The sequence below is a fragment of the Coptis chinensis genome, chromosome 3 (genome assembly GCF_015680905.1).
Source record: "Coptis chinensis isolate HL-2020 chromosome 3, ASM1568090v1, whole genome shotgun sequence".
NCBI classification, from domain to species: Eukaryota; Viridiplantae; Streptophyta; class Magnoliopsida; order Ranunculales; family Ranunculaceae; genus Coptis; species Coptis chinensis.
The window spans coordinates 27,726,717-27,734,566 of NC_141458.1; the positions used below are offsets into that span (position 1 = coordinate 27,726,717).

General features: G+C 37.4%; 1 pseudogene; it reads right to left on the reverse strand.

The window, feature by feature from the left end:
• Positions 1 to 688: 688 nt before the first annotated feature.
• On the reverse strand, positions 689 to 5,346 carry LOC147508954 (uncharacterized; annotated as a pseudogene).
• Positions 5,347 to 7,850: the final 2,504 nt, after the last annotated feature.

Here is a 7,850-nt window from a genome sequence, read left to right on the forward strand (position 1 = left end):
TTCACTAGGAGATTAAATTACTCTTCAATTTGACATGTATCAAGTGGCTAATAGTGCATATTCCACTTTGGTTTAGACTTTCATCAACAAAATCTATTTCTAGAGGTAGAAAATAGTCTAAAAACAACAATGACTTCAAAAGTGACTCTTAACTTCATAGATTCCTTGAAAATCAGTGGCTTTAGAAATCAAAATTTTTTAAATTTATCATTATAGGAAATCACCATTAATCATACCATGTTGGACATATTTATTTTTCGCTAAACAAACATTGTGTTCCCACCCCCAAAACTTCTTATAGACATTGTCCTCAATGTTAACATAGATGCGGAATTTAAAAGATAACAACATGGACAAGTAAAAGTATATAAGGAAAGAAGAGCTTCCAAAAACGAAAAATAATATCTTTGAGTCACCTGTAGAAATTAGTACCTCACAAAAGATATAACAATAATAATATAAAAGAGGAACCAAGTTACTACAATGACTAAAATGTGTCACGTGTCTCATCCCATAGAGTTACACGTCTCCAAAAAAGGCAGAGAAAAGGTGCTAGAGTGGAGTGCATGATACACGTACACAAAAGACTCAACAAAAATAAAAACATGGGTTGCCTCCCATAAGCTTACTGATTAACGTCTCTAGCGTAATTTAATGCTTCGGCGACACCCAATTTTTAGATTAGCACTTTGTCTACCAACGAAGCATAAAATAAATGCCCCAAAATTCAAAAAAAAATCGACAGAGTCTCCTCTGTATTTTTGACATTTCATAAATATAAAACCTGTCATAACCTGAAAATCACAATAATATGTTTCTCATTGGTTAACCCAAATAGAGACTAAGGGCTAGAATGAAGTATTTGGGAACAATGCGAAGCGACTCTTACAAAAGAAAAACAAAATCTAAACTACTAAAATACAACAAGCATACTCATTCAATCCTGATAAATAGGATCAATAAGATCCACCTCTTCCACATCCTTATTAGCAAAACTATCAAGATACTGTTTCAAGCGTTCACCATTAACCTTAAACACATGACCATCCATAGGATCCTCTATCTCAACAGCACCATGAGGAAAAACAGTTTTAACAATGAAAGGACCAGTCCACCTAGAACGTAACTTACCAGGAAAAAGACGCAAACGAGAATTATATAGTAAAACTTTTTGATTAGGTTCAAAAGACTTGCAAAGAATAGATTTATCATGAAAAATCTTAGTCCGCTCCTTGTAAATCTTGGCATTCTCATATGCCTCATTCCTTAACTCAGCTAACTCATTTAATTGAAGCTTACATTGTGAACCTGCTCTACGCATGTCAAAGTTAAAAGTTTTAATGGCCCAGAAAGCACGATGTTCTAATTCCACAGGCAAATGACATGCCTTCCCAAACACAAGCCTATAAGGAGACATACCAATGGGAGTCTTATAAGCAGTCCTATAAGCCCAAAGGGAATCATTAAGACGTTGAGACCAATCCTTACGGTCAGGTCGTACCGTCTTTTTTAAAATCCGTTTAATTTCCCTATTAGATACCTCAACTTGGCCACTAGTTTGGGGATGGTAAGGGGTAGCAAGTTTATGAGTAATAGAATACTTTTTCATTAAGGATTCAAATGCACGATGTGTAAAATGAGTACCATTGTCACTTATAATTGCACGAGGAGTACCAAAACGAGAAAATATATTATATTTTAAAAAGTTAACTACAACCTTGTGATCATTCATTTTACATGGCACTGCCTCAACCCACTTAGAAACATAATCTACTGTGACGAGGATATAAAGATAACCAAAGGAAGGAAGAAAAAGACCCATGAAGTCTATACCCCACACATCAAAAAGCTCAACAACCAAAATAGGGGAAAGAGGCATCATGTTCCTATGGGAAATATTACTCGTACGCTGGCATCGATCACATCCTAAACAAAACTCATGTGCATCTCTAAAGAGAGTAGGCCAATAAAAACCACACTGCAAAACCTTAGCAGCCGTCTTCTTAGGACCAAAGTGACCACCACATGCATGGTCATGGCAAAAGGAGAGAATACTACGAAACTCACTCTCAGGAACACATCTCCTAACAATCGATCAGGGCATGACTTAAACAAGTATGGGTCATCCGGAAAAAATACTTAACCTCAAAGCAAGAAACTTAGATTTATCTTGCTTTCTCCAATGAGAAGGAAACTGACCTATAACAAGATAATTAACAATATCTGCATACCAAGGCAACTGGGAGACAGCAAAAAGTTGCTCATCAGGGAAGGACTCATTCAAAGGCAAAAAACTAGTAGAAGACTCTACTATAAGCCTAGACAAGTGGTCACACCACGTTCTCTAGACTTTTATCCCTAATCTCAATGTCAAACTCTTGTAATAAGAGGACCCAACGAATAAGACGCGCTTTAGCATCCTTTTTAGAAAGAAGATACTTCAAAGCCGAATGATCAATAAACACGACAACCTTAGACCCTATGAGATAAGACCTAAACTTGTCTAAAGCAAACACAATAGCTAACAATTCCTTCTCGGCTGTAGTGTAATTCATTTGGGCATCATTAAGAGTTCGACTCACATAATAAATTACATGGGCCAACTTATCAAACCGTTGACCTAAAACAGCCCCAATAGCATAGTCCGACGCATCACACATTAACTCAAAAAGCACACTCCAATCAGGTGGTTGTATGATAGGAGCGGTAGTCAATAAATGCTTAAGCTTCTCAAAAGCTTTCAAACAATCATCATCAAAGACAAAATCGACGTCCTTACCAAGTAAATTGCATAAGGGGCGAGAAATCTTGCTAAAGTCCTTAATGAATCGCCTATAAAATCCAACATGACCTAAAAAAGACCTAATATCTTTCACAGTCTTAGGTGGTGGAAGACTAGAAATGACATCAATCTTAGCCTTATCGACCTCAATTCCTTTAGTAGAAACAATATGACCAAGAACAATACCCTGTTGAACCATAAAATGACACTTCTCCCAATTCAACACAAGATTCTTCTCCTTGCACCTAATTAACACTAATTCCAAATGGTGCAAACCCTCATCAAAAGAATCACCAAATACAGAGAAATCATCCATAAACACCTCAAGAAACCTTTCTACCATGTCAGAAAAAATGCTAAGCATGCATCTCTGGAAGGTACCGGGTGCATTACATAATCCAAATAGCATACGACGGTAAGCAAAAGTTCCAAAAGGACAAGTAAATGTAGTCTTTTCTTGATCCTCAGGTGTAATACATATTTGATAATAACCGGAATAACCATCGAGAAAACAATAATACTTATGACAGGCTAAACGTTCAAGCATCTGGTCAATAAAAGGAAGAGGAAAGTGATCTTTCCTAGTGGCTTTCAACTTACGATAGTCAATGCAAAAACGCCATCCAGTAGTCATACGGGTAGGAACTAACTCGCCATTCGCATTCTTAACTACCGTAATACTAGACTTCTTAGGGACAACCTGAACCGGACTCACCCATTGACTATCGGAGATGGGGTAAATGATACCCGCATCTAACAACTTGAGAACCTTGGCTCTCACTACCTCTCTCATGTTAGGATTAAGCCGCTCTCGAACTCACTCACGGGTTGGTTTAGCATTCTCCTCTAGATGAATATGATGCATACAATCGATTGGGGCTTATCCCATTAATATCAAGCAATAGTCCACCCTAAAAAGTCGTCTTATGGTCTCTAAGAGCCCTAAGCAATTTACTCTCTTGTTCACTATCAAGATTAGAAGCAATAATAACAGGCAAAGTCTCATCAGGTCCCAAAAAGACATACTTAAGAGTATCAGGTAATGGTTTCAACTCAAGCTTAGGAGGACTCTCTATGGAAGGAACTGGTTTAGACTCAGAAGGAGAAAGAGGTTCTACCTTGGTTTTCCACTTATTAGTATCTAAGATTGGGGTGGCATCAAGCAAAGCATTTACTTCACAAATAGAATTATCCACATCAAAATCACCACCAAAGTGAGTTAAACAAGACTCAAGAGGGTCATCAGAATAACTTTCCAAGAAAGTCTTGTGAACCACACTTTCAATAAGATTAACATCCTAAAGATCATCAGGTTCAGGAGGTTGTTGAGTCACATTAAATACATTAAGTTCTGTAGTCATATTACCAAAAGAAAGCTTCAACACTCCATTATGACAATTAATGATAGCATTAGATGTGGCCAAAAATGGACGACCTAAGATGACAGGAATATGGTGTTTAAGATCTTGAACAGGTTGTGTTTCTAGAACAATAAAATCAACTGGGAAATAAAATTTATCAACCTGAATCAAAACATCTTCAACAATACCACGTGGAACTCTGACAGACCTATCTGCCAGTTGAAATGTAATCGGCGTAGGTTTCAATTTACCAAGACCAAGCTGTAAATAAACCGAATTAGATAACAAATTAACATCAAGTAATGCCTTCTCAATCATATGATCACCTATAACACAGGAAATAGTAGGGCATCGTGGATCTCTAAACTTAGGTGGAGTGCGGTTTTGAATAATCGAACTCACTTGCTCAGTAAGGAAAGCTTTCCTATGCACATTCAACTTACGTTTTTGCGTACACATATCCTTAAGAAACTTGGCATAAGAAGGAACTTGTTTTATAGCATCAAGTAACGGAATATTAATATGAACTTGCTTAAACATCTCCATTATCTCATTAAAAGTATTTCCTTTCTTAGCATGAACTAACCTCTCAGGAAAAGGAGCTTTTGGTATATAAGATGGTACAGGACTAGACTCGAAAGACGTAGGAGGCTCTAAGCACTTTTTAGAAGCATCACGACTATTAGAACCACTTACATCACTCTTCTCACCCTCACACTCTATAGGATCAGATCTGACCTCAACATCCCTAGGCATCTCAACTCTATTATCAATATGTTTACCACTTCTAAGAACGGTAATAGACTTGGCTTGCTCCTGGTGGTGCTCTTGGCTCAAGTTAGAGCCTATTTCATACTGTCCCTTTGGATTAGCCACTGGTTGACTAGGAAACCTACCATTTTCCCTCTCATTCAAAGTATTAGCAATTTGACCCATTTGAATTTCTAACTTCGCAATAGATTGCGCATTTGAATGCAAACTCTGTTGGGTATCCTTTTGAAATCGTTGGGTGTCTTGATGAAATTAAAGGGAACTCTGCATGAAAAGACTAAGAGTGTCCTCAAGAGATGGTTTCTTAGATGGTGGAGGTGGTTGCTGGTATTGCTGAAACTGGTTGGAAGGAACTTGAGCATATGACTGGGAAGGAGGATTCACAGGTGACACCCCTGGATCAGTTTGATGTGGCCCATTTTTCCATGAAAAATTGGGATGATTCCTCCACCCAAGGTTATATGTGTTAGAGTAAGGGTCACTAAACGGTTTCTTAATATATGTGTTGAGTGCATTAGCTTGTTCAGCTATACACTCATTGAACGCAGAGATAGAAGGACATGTTTGGGTTATGTGCGCGAGACTCTCACATAGCTGACATACTTGACTAACTGACTTGACATGAGAACTCTCCCCTTTTAACTTCAAGGATTCCACCTCCCTAGCAAGATTGGCTAGTTTGGCACTCATCTCAAAATTGCCTCTCACCTCATAAACACCACCCCTTTTTGGTTCAGCAGCTACTTGTACACTTTTATCATAGACCCTTCCTGGAGATTTCCATTGCTGAGAACTTTTAGAGATTGTCTCAAAATGTTTCCAAGCTGCGTCCTCTTGCAAAGAGAGGATATCTGCCCCACTTCGGGACTCAACAAACTGATGATGTGAAATCGACAACCCCTCAAAGAAAAACTGCACTAATTGCCATTTCACAAAATTATGGTGAGGACACCTCAAAAGAAGATCTTTAAATCTTTCCCAACATATATAAAACTTTTCACCCTCTTTTTGAGTAAAATGCATGATCTGTCGCCAAAGGCTAGTAGTCTTGTGCATGGGAAAGAATTTAATGAGAAACTTAATGTTCAACTCATCCCAAGTAGTGATAGACTTAGACTCTAAGGAATTCAATTACAACTTTGTCTTATCCTTCAGTGAAAAAGGAAAGAGGCGGAGTTTGATAATCTCTGGTTGGACTCTAGGGAAGTTAAGAGTACCACATATATCTAAGAACTCCTTAACGTGAAGATAAGGGTCTTCAGAATCAAGACCATGGAACTAGGGAAGGAAGTTTATGATGGCCGCCCTTAACTCAAAATTAGCATCACACGCAGGCAAATCTATGCAAGAAGGATTAGAATTAAGGACTGGATAATAGTAGTCCTTAAGGGTTTTAACTTCGGGTTCTGCTGCCATTTCTAACAAATGTTTTTCTAACTCGCCTTGGTTTGCATTAGTAGGTCCCTTATGAAATGTTATTTCGATTTCTGGATCAAAAGGTGCTATATCAGGATTTTCAGATCGGGTTTCTACCATACACAACCTCGCTCTGACTCTAGATGATGAAAACCTAACTCTATAATGAAAGACAACGGACGTAAAATGAAAGATGCGGGATGATGCACAATCACAGAAAATAAGCAACAAATCTCAAACCGAATTGAATTTTTAATTAAGGTTTAAAATAAGTGCTCCTAAACCCGGATAACACGATTCCCAGTTCTTGTGCTAAAACACCGTCACTCGATCCACGTGTCAAACGAGCTTTCCTAGTGAGCGGGCAAAAACCTGTCCTAATGCAATATGCCTAAGGCTGGTCAAAGGTGACTTAACCAATCCTAAATACAAGAAAACATACGAAAACAGACAAACACACAAGTTCAACCCCACAAAGTTAAAAGCGTACCTCCGGCGTGAGCATTCAAGGGCCACTTGCGAGGCCGGGTGACAACAAGCAAGCTCCTTTGATTCTTCTCTATTAAGCTTCGAACTTGTATGCTCTATATATATATATATATATTAAACCTGTAAAAATCAAACGCAAACACTTAGACTACGGAATAAAACTAAATTACGACTAAACCTAAACTATGAATTACGTTAAGTAAGACCCTAAAACTCGATTGTACCACTGCAATCCCCGGCAGCGGCCCCAAAAACTTGTTAGGAAATTAGTCGGTCTAACTAAATAGACTAATCTAACCCTATAATTAAACCGTAAGCGCACAGCTATCGTTGAAAATAGTTGCGGCAAACAGGTCGATCCCACAGGGATTGCTACTTCGGACAAACGGGTATTAAAATTATATTTAACTAATTCTACCGGATTTTTTTATGTATGATTTAATCTAACTATTGACGAAGCAATGCAATTAAACTATTAACTACGAAAGCAATAAAAAAAAATGGGTTTTATCAAATGGAGAGAATTCTAGGACTGTTGAATCCACCTTAGACTTCTGTTTATATTTCTAGGAGTAATTTTAATATTCCAGATTTAATACGAGTAGCACGAGAGAAAGGTAACCCTTGCTTTCTCGAAGATATGATCGTGACAACTTTTAACTAAACATGTATCTTCTAAAAGTTCAACACTAGTGATCAAACTCAAAAGATTACTCGTTTTTTTACGGCACGAGTAATATCTAAATTTGATACAAACAGTTAAAATAGGCTTAATCAACAATGACGAATATCGAACTATATCGAATGCGTGACATACTATATGAAAGATAAATTTTTGCTATCAAATTACGAACTTAGAAGAATATAACAATATTAAACCAACTGGAAATCATTAAAATCAATCCCAATATACAAACAGTAATCTAAAGTTTCATCAAAGTCCTAGACAGAGTTTAGTTACACATGATAATAATAGAACTAAAATTAAAGTAAGGTAAAGAAAAACTCATGTCGACAGTAGGTTCGGCTTG